The sequence below is a fragment of the Myxine glutinosa genome, chromosome 6, assembly GCF_964187855.1.
Source record: "Myxine glutinosa chromosome 6, kmMyxGlut1.1, whole genome shotgun sequence".
In the NCBI taxonomy this organism is placed as follows: domain Eukaryota; kingdom Metazoa; phylum Chordata; class Myxini; order Myxiniformes; family Myxinidae; genus Myxine; species Myxine glutinosa.
The window spans coordinates 73909567-73929783 of NC_136266.1; the positions used below are offsets into that span (position 1 = coordinate 73909567).

The 20217-nt window shown below is 47.1% G+C and overlaps 1 protein-coding gene across 4 annotated transcripts in view; it reads right to left on the reverse strand.

Annotated features, from left to right (window-relative positions):
- Nucleotides 1-19777, reverse strand: part of LOC137429976 (supervillin) — a 205371-nt gene extending 185594 nt beyond the window's left edge. For 2 of the 4 annotated variants that reach the window (XM_078780015.1, XM_078780012.1), the window contains exon 1: nucleotides 19382-19777. The gene's annotated coding sequence lies outside the window, so the exon portion shown is untranslated. Of the gene's footprint in view, nucleotides 1-19292 lie in introns of all 4 variants that reach the window. The other 2 variants (XM_078780018.1, XM_078780013.1) reach the window with 2 other exon arrangements.
- Between the last annotated feature and the right edge of the window lie 440 nt (nucleotides 19778-20217).

Consider the following 20217-nt stretch of genomic DNA (forward strand, 5'->3'; position numbering starts at 1 on the left):
TTGGGTTGGTTGAGCCACGCCAGATTAAAATGACAACGCCTTGACATTTTTTTCGCTGTTCAACCACGCTTTGTCCAATGCGCAATTGCGCATATGAAATTAACTTCCGGGTAGATCGGACATTTCCGTGAATATGTATAATTAGTTTCTGACGTCATAGCGAAGTATGCAGCCACACACAAAGATCTTGATATGACCTCTAAGTTTTTATTGGTCCAATGCTTTACTACGATTTTACTACAAATGATTTTATGAATGGACTGACCTATTTACATTTGATAAATTGCACATGGCGAAAGGCCGACACATCGGAGCGGCCGGCAGCCATAATACTTTTTCGGGACTAGAATAATCCATTTTTTCCAGGACATTCAAGGACATTTGCAGTTTTTCCAGGACTTTCCAGTACTGGAAAAACATTTTCATTTTTCCAGGACTTTCAAGGACATTCCAGGACTGTGCGAACCTCGCTTCCCCTCCTCTGTCACTTACCCCTCTCAAAATCCCATCCCCCTCCACACAACTCTCCGGGCGTCTCCAGGCGTCCGGGTTGTGCCTTTGTAGTGCCGTGTACGGCCGAGTGAGGCCGCTGTAGGCGGGCCGAGTGGAGCTGCTGTGGGCGGGGCTGAGTGAGGCCTGTGTTGCCTGGAATAAGGATGGTGCTTCATCCTCTCCACGTGTCCACATCTTTATAACAAAGACACTACAGCCTTTATTTAATTTCTGCACACTTTTTACTCCTAATATACGATAAGCTCTAGAATCTCTTAACCTGAGCTGAATTTGAAAATTTAAACTGCAGAATTGAGCTTATCAGCAGTTCTGCCTGCTAAAAATGGTTCATTTGCCAAAAAAAAAAGAGAGTCTTTGGAAGTCTCCGGGCGGTGTGTAGTATGACCCCAAAGGGTGTGTTCTGTTAGCAAGAAGCCAAGTGGCTTGCTTGATTCAAAACGCTCAAACAAGCACTCCAACAGAACGGATTGCTCGGCATTGCGTAACAACATGGTGACGTTCGTGTAAATGATGCTTCCGTGGTACTCGAGCAAATGTTGTCCGGGTCATCATTTTCAGTTTTCCTTGATCCTCTTGTGACAACTTATCCAAACAAATGTATTGTGTTAGCAGCGGCTACAGAGTACGAGAACGAGGGAAAGAAATATAAATAAATGGGATATTAGAAGGAGGAGCCTCCTGCCAAACTTGTCTCTGGACCACCATATGTGTGCATTCGACAAACATGCTCATGTCCTCATATCTCCAAGTCTCCATTTTGTCGCTCAACCCCCACCGCTCCCTCTCTTTTTACTGTTCTTTTCATTCTTGTGATGAAAAGTCGACATCAAGCCAGTTGTTGGCCTGATACACATTACTGTCTGGTGGGGGCGGTCCCTGTGGAGATGGGCGTTATTGCATATGTAACCTGCTGTGAGAGTGGTAGACAGTTATACTCAATTCCATGATTCTATGAGAGCTAAGTAAGGATTTGCTGCTTAGTATTAGTTGCTTCATTTAAAATGTATTGCAATGTATTCCTTGTATCATGTATACTAATGTTATGCTTATGGTGTTATGTTTTTAGATGCACCAGCTCGATTGCATTAAAGCCTCCTTTCTTTCTATTAGAGGTCTCTGGCTCTGATTTTTACAACAATTTAATGGATGATTTTACAACAATTTAAATTAATAGACATGGATGATCTGCTCCATGACGCATTTATTACGGGTCTGCAGTCTTCTGGCATCAGACAACGTTTGCTCGAGAAATAGACACTTATCTACCAAATGGCCTTCGACCAGGCTCGGGTTCTACAGTCGGCTCAGGCCATATCCAACACTTATGGTCGACCCTTCACGGTTGCTAGTGCTACTGCTCATGACACGACTCGTATGAACGATCGAGGCGACCCGGAAGCTGACGCTGGGCGAGTGATGGTGTCGCAAAATAAATCCGCCCCCATATAAACTTGACCCCCGGCGGATACGTTTCTCGCCCCCATCAGAATAGAATCGCCCCCCATTCTCGTTTACATTTCCATTATATAAAACATATTTGCTGAGCATTTTCTCAACAAATAAGGTCTTGGCATTTCAATACGCGCATTATTTATCGTATTCTCACAATTGATTTCATACAATTTCGCGCATTATTTATCGTATTCTCACAATTTTTTCTCACATTTGTATTTGGGTAGATAGCAGATTACCGAGGGTTTTAGGGTTACGTTAGGGTTAGAAGGTTTAGAAAAGCGTGCCCGGTAAAGTGCATTTAATAATGAGTTATAGTGCTTATAAGTAAAACTCTGAGATATGTTATCAACAGATGCTGACCACATTCGAAAACGATTATCATGTCTTTGTCTAAAAAAAACAACAAACATTGACATCTCCAACTTCTTGTGACAACCACACAAAGCCAAATCCATACTGATATACAGTAACGTGAAAAAGTAAGTACACCCCATGTAAAGTTTTGACTTTTTCAACATATTTCAACATACAGCTATTTGATCTTCATTTCAACAACATTGATAGATAAAGGTGATATAACATAACAAATATCATGAAACATTTACATTTTGTAGTCCATTGTATAATTTAAATAAACATAAATGCAAATTTTGCATGTGGAAAAAGTAAGTACACCCCTACATTTATCACTACTTCAAACACCTAAAATTAGAATCAGGTGCACCAGCTCAGGTGCAAATGATTAGAACATCATTAGAGAGGATCTTGGAGGAACCTGTCTTCTTTAAACCTCAGACATTTAGTTTGGTTTGCTCATTGTTGTTGAAGTGTTCGGCATCACCATGCCGAGATCTAAAGAGCTCTCCGAGGCCTTCAGAAAGAAGGTTATAGATGCCTACGAGTCTAGGTAGGGATTTAAAAAGATCTCCAATTTGAAATCAATCATTCGACTGTCCGGAAGATCATCTACAAGTGGAGAAGATTTCAAACAACTGCCAACTTGTTCAGGCCAGGCCGCCCCAGCAAGTTCAGCCCGAGAGCAGACCGCAATATGCTGAAAGAAGTCTCGAAGAACCCCAGAATGTCATCACGGGTCCTACAGGTAGCTCTTGCCACTGTTGATGTCAAAGTGCATGAGTCTACCATTAGAAAGAGGCTGCACAAATTTGATCTACATGGGAGGTGTACCAGGAGGAAACCTTTGCTATCCAGAAAGAACTTCAGGGCAAGACTAAAGTTTGCCAATTGTTACATATTTATGTGAATGTATGGGAATTACCATTCAGGTCTTTGCTTATCCGTGTGGAGTATATTAAGTTGTTGTGGTTGGAGGGTCAGGAGCCCTTCGGAGGGAGTGGCCGGAAACGGAAGTGGCCGGAAACGGAAGTGACCGAAAAGGGAAGAGAAAAAAGACACGAGGTAAAAGAAGGTTTTCGTCTTCCTCGCCCGCTCCGACGAAAGGTGGGATCGACCTTGCGCTGCGTGAACAAGCGGCGTTCCGAAACCCGTCTGGCGAGAGGAGGTACCTGGACGCGTAACTACCTTTTGACACGGCAAGTCACCGTGAGTGCGTGCACGGAACCAAGCGTCCGGCACAGTTTGCCCCGTCTACAAGGGCGCGTACGGGCCGCACGTTGGGGCCTCGCGCGCGTTGCAAACCGCGCTTGGTTTTGCCCCGTCTACAAGGACGCGTACGGGTCGCACTTTGGGGCCTCGCGCGCGTTGGAAGCCGCGCTGGGTTTTGCCCCGTTGCTTGGCAAGGAGGTGTGCGCTGCAGCAGCTGTCCCCGGTACGATGCCTGCCCGGTGGAGGAACGTCCACCCGGGGTTCGTTCAACCGCCCGAGTGCGGAGACGCCGACCAGTAGCAGTATCTTGGTCCGGAGGGGCCCAGAGACATTGTGAGGAGCAGAGACCGAAAGGGGGTGTGAGTACTCACCGGGACACACATGTATAAGATGGCCATCTTAATCATAGGGAATTGATTGTGAATTGGGAATTGGTGATGATTAGGTATTGTTGATTGCTCGGGGAAAATCTCCGTGGTTGTGTCCTTGAAATATTGTTGATGGTGGTGTCATTGAAATTGTTTGGTATCATTACCATTGAAATATATCCTTGAACGTCAGTTGTCTCTTGGGTGAAATTCATATGGCTTGCGTGGCGAAAGCGCACACATAATACAGCTTTCTGGCGAAGTTCCTCTCACGGTCCCGGGGGTCACTGAGACCAGGTATTCACCGAGGGGACCACGTAACAGAATTGGGGGCCCGTCCGGGAATTAAAATTGTATAAAATAATAAAATAATAATTTTTATTAATTAAAATTTATTAATTAATTATTAATTGGTAAAAAATTTTTGGAGAAATTGGGGTAAAATCTTGGGTGAAGGTTAACAGGTGTTAACGATAGGCACCATGGCGTTTGTGGCACAGAACTTTGGGGTAACACCGAGTGAGGCACAGTTCCGAGCGTTGCTAAAGTCGGACCTCTTGAAATTGGCCAAACATTTTAACTTGGAGGTCCGAACTAATTTGAGGAAGGCAGAGTTGCAGGCCACGGTGATACAATCTATGGTGGGATTAGGAAAATGGGACGAGTTAGCCTGGGAGTGGCTACCCGAAGAACCAGAAGACGTTGAGCTCCGGAAACTGGAGTTGCAATTACGGAGCCAGGAAAGGTTAAAAGAAGAAGAAAGGAAAGCAGAAAAGGAAAGAGCAGAAGAAGAAAGGAAAGCAGAAAAGGAAAGAGCAGAAGAAGAAAGGAAAGCAGAAGCGAGGAGAGAAGAGAAACAAGCAGAGGAAAGGAGAGTGGAACGAGAACTCCAGGAAAGGTTAGAAGGGAGAAAAGCAGAGGAGAGGAGAGCTGCAAGGGACCTCGAAGCAGAGGAGAGAAAAGCGGAAAGGGAATTAAAGGAACGTGACATGGAGCTTCAGCAAGAAATCAAATTCAAGGAGCTGGAGTTAATGAGAGAACGGGGAGAGGCACCACCCTTGCTGACGGGGTCGACACCTAACCAGAAAACCTGGGATGTGGGCAGACATGTGAGGCTGGTTCCACCGTTCAGTGAAAAAGAAGTCGCGAAATTTTTTCCACACTTTGAGAAAGTGGCTCGACAATTAAACTGGCCGGAGGAGGCATGGACCATACTCGTGCAAAGTGTGCTGGTGGGGAAAGCTCAGGAAATTTATTCGGCGCTACCAATGGACCAATGTGCAGATTATGAGGTACTGAAGAAGCACATTCTCAAGGCCTATGAGTTGGTTCCGGAAGCTTACAGGCAAAAATTCAGGAATGCCAGGAAGAGGGAGAGTGAGACCCATGTGGAGTTTGCCAGAGTGAAAGAAAACATGTTTGATCGGTGGTGTGAGTCAAAAGGAGTCGGGAAAGACTTCGAGGCATTGCGGGACTTGATCCTGGTGGAGGAATTCCAGCAGTGTGTCCACGAGGACATCAAAGTGTACCTGCAGGAAAAGAAGGTACCAAAGTTGTGGGACGCAGCCACCATGGCAGATGATTATGCCTTAACCCACCGAATAGGGGTCCACGAACCTAACTCCTCGCCTAGATCTCCGCAGGGAAGGTGGGGAACAGCAGGTGCGGAGAACGACCATACATGGCGGCGGCCTCGAGATGATTATGGGGACAACTATGATACCCCACCGGTTCGAAATCAGAGGGATGCGGGCCCAAGACAAACTTATAGTTCGGGGGGCCCGAGGCAGACCCCGAGTTTTTCCTCCGGACCTACTTGCGCGTTTTGCAAGAAACCTGGACACTTGATGTCCAGTTGTTACCTCATGAAAAGGGACAACCCAGAGCGGAGTCCGACTATTACAACTCCGAATGCGATGGCTAGCGTAAGAAATCGCCATCAAAAGGGTTACCAACCATTTATTTCAGAGGGGTTTGTGTCACTGGATGGAGCCTCGACTAACCGGAGACCGGTTAGGATATTGAGGGACACAGGGGCCCATCAATCTTTAATGCTTGAAGGCATTTTGCCATGGTCCGAGGAGACGGCAACGGGGGATAGTGTTCGTTTACAGGGGATCGGGGGTGGTGTTAGTGCTCCCCTTCAGGTCATCCAGTTGGAGTCCGATTTGGTGTCAGGACCGGTCACCGTCGGTTTACAAGCCACGCTTCCTGTAGAGGGTGTATCTGTGGTTATCGGGAATGATTTGGCCGGGGGTCAAGTTTATGGTAACCTGAGGGTTGGTAAAGAGCCCAGCAGGGAGAATAACACCACACCAGCTCGGGATGGCGACAAAAGTGCCAAGTTGTTTGTAGGGGGACTGAACTTCAAAACAGAGGAAGAAGTTCTGACCTCTGTCTTCAACAGATATGGGCCGCTGGTGGAAGTGCGGGTGGTAAGAGACTGGGAAACGCAACAGTCAAGAGGGTTCGGCTTTGTCACGTTTGCCAGCACAAAAGACGCCAGAGAGGCAGAGAAGAATTGGAATGGCAAGGATTTGGAGGGTCGGACCATAACAGTAGGGAAGGCATTTCGTAGGCGTCGAGAGGTCTACAGGAGAGGACAACTGGGCGGTAGTTTTGGTGGGGGCTGCAATCAAAATTATTATGGAGGCTCCCTGAGTTACGGCCGCTCCCGAAGGAAGGATTGGCAAAGTAGGGGCCGAGAAGGAGACCGCTATTCATGGGACTACAGGGACCAGTGGTCCCACCCTAATTATTAGGGAAGTTCTGAGAAGTTGAAGCACTGAAGGCGGCGGAGCCGCCGAGCCAAGATTCCTACACGAATTAACCGTGAACGCCGTTCCTAAAGGCGTCCATGTAGTGAACTTTCATGCACGGACTAACCGTGAACTCCACGTTCCTCAAGGCGCCCATGTAGAGAACTTTCCTGCACGGACTAACCGTGAACTCCGCGTTCCTAAAGGCATCCATGTAGTGAATACTCGGCTTGGCCTCCCGGAAAAAGTGTTATCGAGTTGCTTAACTTTGGATCTTTGATCAACCCCTTAACCTTCATTCCCAAGAAACTCACGGTCAAAGTCAGAGGGTCATGAGATGGAGTTTGATTTGGCAGGGACAATGTCGTTGTTGGTACTTAGTCCAGAGGGAGTAATCTGGAGGGGTTGTGGGGAAATTTTGGTTGCTTTATTTTTAAGTGATAACTGTGCCCGGGGGGAACGGATAATGTGGGGGGGGGGTTGAGTTATCTGGTTTGTTTCTCCAAATTGGCCGGCGAAGAAAGTTTTCGCTGGGTTCAAACTTTCTTTCTTGAAGGGGGGGAGTGTTACATATTTATGTGAATGTATGGGAATTACCATTCAGGTCTTTGCTTATCCGTGTGGAGTATATTAAGTTGTTGTGGTTGGAGGGTCAGGAGCCCTTCGGAGGGAGTGGCCGGAAACGGAAGTGGCCGGAAACGGAAGTGACCGAAAAGGGAAGAGAAAAAAGACACGAGGTAAAAGAAGGTTTTCGTCTTCCTCGCCCGCTCCGACGAAAGGTGGGATCGACCTTGCGCTGCGTGAACAAGCGGCGTTCCGAAACCCGTCTGGCGAGAGGAGGTACCTGGACGCGTAACTACCTTTTGACACGGCAAGTCACCGTGAGTGCGTGCACGGAACCAAGCGTCCGGCACAGTTTGCCCCGTCTACAAGGGCGCGTACAGGCCGCACGTTGGGGCCTCGCGCGCGTTGCAAACCGCGCTTGGTTTTGCCCCGTCTACAAGGACGCGTACGGGTCGCACTTTGGGGCCTCGCGCGCGTTGGAAGCCGCGCTGGGTTTTGCCCCATTGCTTGGCAAGGAGGTGTGCGCTGCAGCAGCTGTCCCCGGTACGATACCTGCCCGGTGGAGGAACGTCCACCCGGGGTTCGTTCAACCGCCCGAGTGCGGAGACGCCGACCAGTAGCAGTATCTTGGTCCGGAGGGGCCCAGAGACATTGTGAGGAGCAGAGACCGAAAGGGGGTGTGAGTACTCACCGGGACACACATGTATAAGATGGCCATCTTAATCATAGGGAATTGATTGTGAATTGGGAATTGGTGATGATTAGGTATTGTTGATTGCTCGGGGAAAATCTCCGTGGTTGTGTCCTTGAAATATTGTTGATGGTGGTGTCATTGAAATTGTTTGGTATCATTACCATTGAAATATATCCTTGAACGTCAGTTGTCTCTTGGGTGAAATTCATATGGCTTGCGTGGCGAAAGCGCACACATAATACAGCTTTCTGGCGAAGTTCCTCTCACCGTCCCGGGGGTCACTGAGACCAGGTATTCACCGAGGGGACCACGTAACACAATGAACACCTAGGCAAAGACCAGTACTTCTGGAACAATGTGCTCTGGACAGATGAGTCAAAGGTAGAGCTATTTGGCCACAGTACCAGAAGACATGATTGGCGAAAACCAAAGACAGCATTTGACCACAAGAACCTGATACCAACGGTAAAGCATGGTGATGGAAATATTATGGTTTGGGGCAGCTTTGCTGCATCAGGGCCTGGGCAGCTCACCATCATAGAATCCACTATGAATTCTTCATTGTACCAGAGGGTGCTTGAGGATAATGTGAGGCCATCTGTCGGAAAGTTGAAGCTCAACCGAAGGTGGACCTTGCAACATGACAATGACCCTAAACATACCAGTAAATCCACCAAGGAATGGCTGAAAAGAAAGAAATGGAGGGTTTTGGAAATGCCAAGTCAAAGCCCGGATCTAAATCCCATCGAGATGTTGTGTGGGGTTTGAAACGAGCTGTGCATGCAATAAACCTCTCAAACATCGCACAGCTGAAAAAATTCTGCATGGAGGAGTGGGCAAAAATTTCTCCCAGTCGATGTCAGAGACTGGTAGACAGTTACAAGAAATGCCTACTTGAGGTTGTTTCTGCCAAAGGGGGCAATACCACCTATTAGAGCCAAGGGTGTACTTACTTTTTCCACATGCGAAATTTGCATTTATGTTTATTTAAATTATACAATGGACTACAAAATGTAAATGTTTCATGATATTTGTTATATTATATCACCTTTATCTATCAATATTGTTGAAATGAAGATCAAATAGCTGTATGTTGAAATATGTTGAAAAAGTCAAAACTTTACATGGGGTGTACTGTACTTACTTTTTCACGTGACTGGAACATAGTTTTTATATGAGTCCCCCATGCAACCCTACCAGCATCATCAAGATATTTTAACATGTTTTAACATTTATAAGGTAGTCTAGTATTGTTTAGTTGTACAAGTTTACACCAATATTCAGTTGCTCTAGTTGTAGATTAATTGTAAAAGAACTCTTCCACAATCACCAAGAGCCATGCAATTGTTACACTTTTTTCCAAGTTTGAATATCTGCTGAAACATGTACATATATATTATGAGGGGGCGATTTTGTCACAGGGGAGAGTCTATTTCGTGGCAGGGGGGCGAATCTATTTTGAGGGGGGCGAATCTGTACCGGAAGAGAATCGCCGGGGGGCGGATCTGTTTCCGGGGCGGATCTGTTTTGTGACACCGGCTCGAGCGGCCGCTCAACACGCAGTACGCGAGGAGAGCTGTGATGAGGAAGTGAATGAGCCCCATACAGCCACAATGACCTCGCCCGCTGGTCAGACTGGCAAATGTTTTTTTTGCGGCCATTGTCGCCATCCTTGCGCAAGTTACCCTGCCAGGGAATTGGTGTGCCATAATTGTGGGAAGCATGGCCATTTTGCTAAAGTATGTCGCGCACACAAGACCAAATGAGCGACGCTCGCAGGTGCGCGCTTGTAAACGGGAACCCAGCGAGCTCCAAGCGGACTCACTTGTGCCTTGGTGCCGGTCAAAATCAATGGACAGAAGGTGGAAGCATTGGTTGACATAGGGAGCGATCGGAGCTACATCAGCCCTCGTCTCGTGGAGCGATTCAGGTGGACACCCGCTGCCTCAACTCAGCGCGTGTACATGGCCTCAGGAGCCCTATGGCAGCGAGCGCGCGGAGTGTGTGTGGTTGAGCTGGTTGCTAACAATGTTACTTATCGTGATGTTAAGTTGCTTGTGCTCCCTAACCTCTGCTCCGACATCCTCCTGGGTCACGATTTTTTGAATCAGCACAAAGGTTTAGAGATGCAGTTCGGCGGCACTCACACGCTATCCGTGGGCTCAGAGCCGCGCCCGATTTGCGCCCTCGTCGAGATAGCTGTCGAACCGCCTCAACTATTTCCAAGCTTGACTGCTAATTGTCATCCGGTTGCCGTGAAATCTAGAAGGTATTCCCAGCCGGATGCTATCTTTATAGCTGCTGAAACTAAACGCCTTTTGAACGAAGGCATTATCGAACCCAGCCAGTCGCCGTGGTGCGCCTAAGTCCTGGTCGTCGACACCCTGAACCATAGGAAACGCATGGTCATCTCAAACCATTAAGCGGTTCACCCAGCTTGATGCGTATCCTTTACCCAAAATGGAGGACATGGTGCGAGCGGTATCGAAGTGTAGAGTCTTCAGTACACTCGACCTAAAAAGTGTGTATCATCAGATTCCAATACGCGCTGCCGACTGACCTTCCATGGCTTTCGAGTCAGGCCAGCGGTTGTATCAATTCCGTATAATCCCGTTCGGAGTTACGAACTGAGTGGTGTGTTTCCAGAGGGCTATATACAAGATTTTGGTGAAGGAACAAGTGAAAAATGTATTCGTCTACGTTGATAACGTGACCATTTGCGGCTGGAATCAAACAGACCACGACTCGAACTTGCGTCGGTTTTTGGATGTGGCTCATAAATACCGACTGACCTTCAATGAATCGAAATGTAGCTATTCTGTGGGTACCATAAATCTGTTGGGGGACACGGTGTCTGGAGGGGAGATAAGGCCCGATCCCGCTCGCCTCCAGGCCCTACTCGACCTTGCCCCTCCCGTTGACCGTGCAACTTTAAGACGCACAATGGGACTATTTTCCCATGACAGCATGTGGGTTTCATGCTTCTCAGAGAAGACAAGGCCGCTTGTGGAATGCAAAACATTTCTCTTGCCCTTGGCCGCGCTGACGGCTTTTCAACAACTAAAGGGAGACGTCGCCAGTTCGGTCGTGACTTCAATTGACGAGACAATTCCTTTCATGATAGAAACAGATGCGTCCGATTACACAATCGCAGCGACACTGAGTCAGGTATGCCGACCAGTAGCATTCTTCTCACGGACTCTAACTGATAGTGAGCAACGTCACTCCTCTATCGAAAATGAGGCGTACGCCGTGGTTGAATCGATCCGCCGATGGAGGCATCTCCTTCTTGGACATCGCTTTACAGTCATAACTGATGAACAGTCCGTCTCGTTCATATATGACAGGAAGCATTCTCAAAAGATAAAGAACGAGAAGATTCCTCGTTGGCGCATAGAACTGGCTGACAATCGCTTTGAAATTAAGTACAGGCCGGGTATGCTCTACCTCGCTGCTGATGCGCTGTCAAGGCCCGTCTGTGCGGGGATGACCATTGGCGACCTGCGTAATATCCACGCGGCGATCTGTCACCCTGGCGTGACGTGGATGGTTCACTTCGTTAGGAGTAAGAACTTACCTTTCTCCTTGGAGGAGATACGACAGTTATGCAAGATCTGCAGGGTTTGCACAGAACTAAAACCGAGTTTCTACCAGCCGGCGGTGGGTACTCTCATACACGCCGGTAAACCATGGGAGCGACTAAATGCCGATTTCAAGGGGCCTCTACCCGGTAATCGGTACATGCTGACTATAGTGGATGAGTACTCGCGCTTCCCGTTCGCATTTCCATGTGCTGACATGTCTGCCCTGAGAGTGATTCTTTGCTTTAGGCAGATGTTCAGAATGTTCGGATATCCTGATTTCATACACAGTGATCATGGGACTGCTTTTATGTCTCGGGTGCTTCAGCAGTTTCTCCTTGAAAGTGGCATCGCCTCAAGTCAAACCACCGCCTATAACCCCAGAGGGAACAGCAAATCGAAAAATACAACGGTGTTATCTGGAGGGCGGTCATGATGGCCTTGCGGACCCGCAGCTTAGCCCCGACCATGTGAGAACGGGTGCTCCCGGAGGCGCTGCATGCGAACCGTTCCCTGCTGTGCACCTCCACTAATTCTACGCCTCATGAGAGACTCTTCCGATACCAACGTCGCGGTTCTAGTGCTCATCCCTTACCCTCGTGGCTAGCTGAGCCTGGACCCGCACTTCTAAAACGCATGGTTCGTCAAAGCAAATATGAGCCGCTTGCTGACCGGGTAGGCATACTGGAAGGGAATCTGCAATATGCGCATGTTCGATTGGCCGACGGCAAGCAAACTACAGTGCCGCTGTGTCACTTAGCACCTTGTGGTGAGATGGACGAAACGGAAGCTGACTCGACTACCCCTGTCGTGCCCGACTCGAGTCCTACCAAGGCTACGGATGACGCTGCCTCGCTGTACAAAATCATGTCTCCCTTGCCTCCGGCTGTGGACTCGCCCGGTTCTGATAGATTGCTGGGTGATGGTGAGCGGTCTATGCCTAGCGCCGGGGGCTATGAGGACGACGGTGTGTATCGCACTCGCGGCGGTCGACTGTGTCAACCTCTGACCCGCTTGGGTTTTGATTATTCCTATTAGTGGTATTCTTCAGACAGGGAGAATGTGATGAAAAGTCGACATAAGCCAGTTGTTGGCCTGATACACATTACTGTCTGGTGGGGGCGGTCCCTGTGGAGATGGGCGTTATTGCATATCGATACGTTACTAACATAATTGCCTTCGATCGTTGTTTGCAAAAAAAAAAATCTTCACTATTAAGAATGCCTAACTATACCCAACATCTCCAGAAAATTTCATGACGATCCAACTCATTTTCGATCCAAAAATGCGATTTTTATGTTTGGAAAAATTGCCTTATGCACAAAAGTATTCTCAAATTGCCTCATGTACAAAAGTAGTCTCAAAATCGGCGAAGGCAATTATGTTAGTAATGTATCGATATGTAACCTGCTGTGAGAGTGGTAGACTGTTATACTCAATTCCATGATTCTATGAGAGCTAGGTAAGGATTTGCTGCTTAGTAGTAGTTGCTTCATTTAAAATAAATTGCAATGTATTCCTTGTATCATATAGACTAATGTTATGCTTATGGTGTTATGTTTTTAGATGCACCAGGTCGATTGCATTAAAGCCTCCTTTCTTCCTATGAGAGGTCTCTGGCTCTGATTTTTACAACAGTTCTGTTCCGTCCTGATCCATTCTGTGCACTCACACCTCCATGAGCCTCAACACTGTGCAGTATACCAAAAAACAACAGCAACAAAGCAGATGGTTTTAATAAAAGCACTTATCAGTCACGTGGCCATGGTACATTCCCCTTAACCATTTATTAACCCCTTTGTCAGTGTTCTCATAAACGCCCCACCCCTTCCCCTCTCCCCCCAATTTCCTTCCTCCACCAATAAGCACTCCAACTCAAGATAATCCCCTCCACCTTATTATTTACTCTCGTTCATTGATCGATGTACCAAACTCTTTTCACCGAGAAAATACACTACATGACCAAAAGTATGTGGACACCCGAACATCGAACATCTCAGTCCAAAATCATGGGCATTTATATGATGTTGGTCCCCCCTTTGCTGCTATAAAAGCGTCCACTCTCCCGGGAAGGCTTTCCACTAGATGTTGGAACATTGCTGCTGGATTTGCTTCCATTCAGCCACAAGAGCATTAGTGAGGTTGGGCACTGATGTTGGGCGATTCGGCCTGGCTCGCTGTCGGCATTCAAATTCATCCCAAAGGTGTTCAATGGGGTTGAGGTCAGAGCTCTGTGCAAGCCAGTCAAGTTCTTCCACACCGATCTCAACAAACCATTTCTGTATGGCCTCGCTTTGTGCACGGGGGCATTGTCATGCTGAAACAGGAAAGAGCCTCCCCAAACTGTTGCCACAAAGTTGGAAGCATACAATCGTCTAGAATGTCATTGTATGCTGTAGCGTTATGTCACTGGAACTAAGGGGCCTAGCCAGAACCATGAAAAACAGCCCCAAACCATTATTCCTCATCCACCAAACTTTACAGTTGGCACTATGCGTCCGGGCAGGCAGCGTTCTCCTTGCATCCGCCAAACCCAGATTCATCCGTCAGAATGCCAGATGGTGAAGCGTGATTCATCACTCCAGAGAACACGTTTCCATTGCTCCAGAGTCCAATGGCGGCGAGCCTTACACCACTCCAGCCGACGCTTGGCATTGCGCATGGTGATCTTCGGCTTGTGTGCGGCTGCTCAGCCATGGAAAACCATTTCATAAAGCTCCCGATGAACAGTTGTTGTGCAGACGTTGCTTCCAGGGGCAGTTGGAACTTGATAGTGAGGGTTGCAACGAGGACAGACAAATTTTACGCGCTATGCACTTCAGCACTCGGTGGTCCCGTTCTGTGAGCTTGTGTGGCCTATCACATTGCGGCTGAGCTGTTGTTGCTCCTAGACGTTTCCACTTCACAATAACAGCACTTACAGTTGACCTGGGCAGCTCTAGCAGGGCAGAAATTTGACGAACTGACTTGTTGGAAAGGTGGCATCCTATGACGGTGCTACATTGAAAGTCACTGAGCTCTACAGCACACACAGCCCATTCTACTGCCAATGTTTGTCTATGGAGATTGCATGGCTGTGTGCTTGATTATATACACCTGTCAGCAATGGGTGTGGCTGAAACATCCGAATCCACTAATTAGAGGAGGTCTCCGCATACTTTTTGTCATGTAGTGTATGTCGCACACCTGTCCTTATCTCCCCTCCCCCAACCCCTGCCTCTCCCCTCCGCCATCCTTTCCAACACCCCCTCAATGAAACGATCAAACACCATGGATGGGATTGCAACATTTGTGCGCTGTTCGATATCTTCCGTAACCACCAATGGGTTTAGATAAAAGATTATTATTGAAAGTGCTTTTAATGGAGCTACAGCTAAGTCCAGTTGGGAATGCAGCGGACACGGTTGAAACAAGATGGCTATCTATTTATTCCGTACCATATATGCCAGGGATTTGACCCCACCTCCACTCCGTATGTCTCCCAATGCCCCCTCTTCACTCCTATTTAACGTGTTTCAAAACACCAACCGGGATTCCACAAACAGCGAACCACAATTCCACAAAACATGAACCACGATTCCACATAACACTAACCACGATTCCACATAACACCAACCAGGATTCCACAAAACACCAACCGGGATTCCACAAAACACCAACCGGGATTCCACAAAACACCAACGAGGATTCCACAAAACACCAACCACGATTCCACAAAACACCAACCGGGATTCCACAAAACACCAACCGGGATTCCACAAAACACCAACCGGGATTCCACAAAACACCAACCGGGATTCCACAAAACACCAACCGGGATTCCACAAAACACCAACCGGGATTCCACAAAACACCAACCTGGATTCCACAAAACACCAACCACGATTCCACAAAACACCAACTGGGATTCCACAAAACACCAACCAGGATTCCACAAAACACCAACCACGATTCCACATAACACCAACCGGGATTCCACAAAACACCAACCGGGATTCCACAAAACACCAACCGGGATTCCACAAAACGCCAACCGGGATTCCACAAAACACCAACCGGGATTCCACAAAACACCAACCGGGATTCCACAAAACACCAACCGGGATTCCACAAAACACGAATCCACATAACACTAACCAAGGACGTGCTGAAGGTGAAACTGGATATAAGGTTTGATCATTTAACATAATTACTCCCGCCAGGGAGTAATGCATTCACTCGTGTCCGTGTGTGTGTGTGTGTGTGTGTGTGTGTGTGTGTGTGTGTTTGTGTGTTTGTGAACAAGATATCTGGAAAAGTTCTGAACGGATTTGGATGAAGGTTGGTGGGGTGATTGCCCTTGGGATAAGGAAGAATTGATTAGTTTTTGGTGAAGCTCAGGATATTATTCCCGATCCAGGAATTTTTTGAAGGATTTTTTTACCATTGGAAGATAGGGCTCATTTTTTTTTAACATTATCTTCTATATATTCTATATTTAACATTGTGATATGAAAATAGTTTTCATATTTGTGTTACGGATTCGTCACTTCCGTTGTGGTGGTTTTCATCCACTGTAAATATTTCTGATTTCATGTACTATTATGGTTTTCAAAAGGTTTATTGTCCATGAACCGTTTTCAAAAGGTAAAAAAGTTAATATTGAAAGAAACAGGAAACCGGATCGGGAACTGGACGACGAAGAGGAAGAAGAGGAAAAAGAGGGCGGAGCGAGTGAGTCGGACAAGAAGGAGCCAAGCTACTTGGCGGTCTGGAGCGAACGTTGGCGAGCAAGAGTCACGAGTGAACTTTTGGGTTCCCGGGAAAGGGATTCCTGCGACAGAGTTGTCATCGCTGTGACCGATCAACCTGCGTGTCAGATTTTTGGCGGTGGATTCCGAGGAGAATTATCGTCAGGCCGTTACGTCTCAAGAACGGGTCGTCGGCCATTTTGACTCGCGCGCTTTGCGCGTCGAGCAAGGTTTCTTTGCTTTGTCAGCCGTTTTCACCGCTTTCAGACGTATCTGGTGTGTGTGTGTGCACCGTGGCTTCTGAAGATTAATTTGCGGTTCGCCGACTGCGAGCCGTGAAAGTCCATATCCGAGGGTGTGATTTCCCAGTCGCCTTGAGGGCACCTTTTTGCAGTTTTGGGCTGTGTGACTGTACTTGCCATCCACACGGGATTCTGGTCTCGATTGGACATCGTTCTGGCGACCGCTGGAGCGAATCGACTTCGGCTTGAAACCGGAATCGACTTGGGTTTGAGGTCGGGAAAGAGACATTGGGAATGATCTGGATTCACTCACTTGGAGCACAGTGAGTTATATATTACAAAACTGATGGTACCATCATAGGACATATTGATTGTACTCTTGATTACTATTATTGTTGTACTGTTATTCTTGTGTGATCTTAATACAATATTTGTTTGTGAGTAACAATTGGGGTGGCTTCTCCATTGATCTTTGACATACAGAATAACACATTTTTCTGCCGTGACTCCTCTCAGGGCTCGGAAGTACACCGTGACCAGGGGGTCGGGGAGGAGCACGTAACATTTGTTGTAAATGTAGTTTAAACTCATGGTTATGCGTTAGAGCGGTGTATTTTTTTTTAGCAGCGTCGTCTTCAATGTTCATTTTTTTTTCTTCTAATAAAGACATATTCTGTCATTTTAAAACCACCAAAGTGTGTATTAGGTTTCCCCGTTTCATAAAATGTATCGTTTGATACGTATAATGCTTTAAAACTGTTATTTTTATTTATTTATTTTTTACCTCAGAAGAGATATCAACATTTAGCTCAGCGAATGTCATTCGCGGTGTCAGTATTTGATGAACTTATAAAGACTTAGTTCCAGATTTGTCAATGGCTGAGGTATATTAACAAACGAATGAAACAGATTTGGCAAAATTCCAACTTTTAAAAAAAAGATCGCATATTCACCCAGGGTTGTGAGAGGCTGAAGAAGAAGAGACCTCGCCTGGGCTTCCCAGACCAAATAAATAATTCTGGTTCTGGCTCTGCGATTTTCAGGTTTATTACTCCTGCCAGGGAGTAACACATTCGATCGTGTCCGTCCGTGTGTGTGTGTGTGTGTTCGTATGTTCGTGAACAAGATATCTGGAAAAGTTCTGAACGGATTTGGATGAAAGTTGGTGGGATGATTGCCCTTGGGATAAGGAAGAATTGATTAGTTTTTGGTGAAGCTCAAGATATTATTCCGGATCCAGGAATTTTTTTTGGGAAAGATTTTTTCTGTTTTACTGCATTAAAGCTTTTATTCTTATTCTGAAATGGTTTTTCTCCTCTAATTCCGAGATATATCAAAATAAATTCTCTGACAGTTAGGGCTTACTTTCTTTTTCATTTATTGTTTTGGAGAGAGGGGATGTTAAACAAAACGTATTATTCCAACTAAACCCACGGCGGGAGTATGCGCTCTACTGAGTGGCGGTCTACTTATATATGGTATTGTATTCCCATTAAAAATAAAACTTTTCCTGTTAAAGTATTTTATTTTATTTTAATATTATTAAAGTATTAAAGTATATTAAAGTAATAGTTCCACAACCAATACAACTACTTCGAAAGCAAAAAGTGGTAGTTGGGGTGTACACTGGAAACTTTTTGGCGGTAAGAAAAAATTAATAGGCCGGTGGGGGCGGGGTTCAGGGTGGAGGGAATATCCCAATTCTGTCTATGTAAGTAATATTATGTATCATGTGCGGCATCGCGCAGCTCGGGTGTTGAGGGGGTGTGGGGGAAGAGAATTGGGGTATTTCGCAAGTTCACGAACACTAGTACGTCGTACCCCACCAGCCACCTGTCACTCCTACCTCCACTGGCCACCTGTCACTCCTACCTCCACCGGCCACCTGTCACTCCTACCACCACCCGCCACCTGTCACTCCTACCTCCACCGGTCACCCTACACCTCGCCGCCGTCGCGCTCCCACCTGCCCGAAAGTGAGAAGAACCCAAACATTAATGTTCCTTTAAGATCTGCAACCGACCTATGTTTGGATATTGTTACAAACCATAACACGTGCAGTAAACTATCCATCCTTCACTAACACCATGTCCACTGATGAATACGCCACAACATTTACAATCCCTCGTGTTCAAAAACTTTCCGAACGAGCTTCCTTCTTCTTCTTCTTCCTCCACAACGGCCACTATTACTCCCATGCGTACCTCTACAAACCTCTAAGCAATCCTACCAACACTATTCCGCCTCGGATTTGTAAATCCTACCAACCCCTTTCCGCCTCGGATTTGTAAATCCTACCAACCCCTCGGATTTGTAAATCCTACCAACCCCTCGGATTTGTAAATCCTACCAACCCCTCGGATTTGTAAATCCTACCAACCCCTTGGATTTGTAAATCTGCTTCAGGACCACTCGCACAGTCTCCATGGTAACAGCACCCACGCCAAAGTTTGCTCGTCGTGATACAGACGAGATTTGTGATTTTATTTACTTATTAATACCTGGGAGGTTATCAACCCAGGAGTACAAATTGAGCGCAAAGGGAAATGTTTACGTGGCCTTTACCCAAACGCGCCATCGCCGCGGGTACAGAAACAACAGCGGTCTATTTTAAAAGGAGCAAAGCAAACATATCCGAACGATGCTCCTCGGTAACCAGGCAACGGACAACCGGAGCAGGAGGGTCTTGGATGGCAGGAGTCGACATGGCAGGGTATGGGCGTCCTGCTCGCAAATTTATAACATTAGTACTAGTTAACTTATGGGTGAGAAAACAATGAGTAGAGCGCGTTAGTTTGACAAACCATTAACTGTTCTTACCAGAATGACTGATTCCCCAATTTCCAAGTGTTTTCCTTGAACTTCCTAAACTTTTCCAAGTTGTTATCGAAGCGACGAGCACGACCTACCGTGGATCCCGCTTGCTCGAGGTTCGCGCTCCCCCTTTTCGGACCACGAAGTGTGGCCACAGCTGCCGGACCCGGACGCCGCCCTCACGTAGATCGGTCGACGACCCCCGGGGAAGGCTGAGCGCTAAATCGAGTCGGTATCCACGAAACGGACCGCGCACAGCAACGAGGGGCTTCACTTCAAGAGAGGAACCTCCCTCTCGGACCCCCCGACCCTCCACACACACACACAACAGACAAACTTTATCCTCCCCGAGAACGGTTTGATCCAGGACAAGCCGAACGGACACCGAAACAAAGCGTCATTAATTCGAGCGTCCCGCACTTTACGCGCTCCCGCATTCCAAGCCTTTGCTGTACCCTGTGTCCGCTCCCTGCAGAAATCCATTTAGGGACAATAGTGCGAAGCGATCACCAGGTCGTGTTACATGGTACGTCACAACCCCCAACCACCACCGCCCTCCTCCACTACAGATGCATCAACCTAGGTGCGCACCTTATTCGGACATTGCGTGACGTCATGGAGGGAGCAGATCATGACTCATGCGGTCGAGTCAATGGACCAATCGGGTAAATGATTCGATGTCCCAGGTGGAGCTTCTTACAGAGCTATTCAAATCTCAAGTAGCCAACTGGGTGATCTAAATACAGGCTGCATTTACATCACGACTCATGCGGAGGAAGTTTGCCAAAAGCACCTTGGAGGATTTCCTTTCACCTCGTAGGTGGTTATACCTTTGGTGGGCAAAATGGACAACTAAAACATAAACGAAAAGTGTAACCAAAGCAACGAGTTTTTAACAACTTACATCATGAGTCATCACCTTGTAACTATG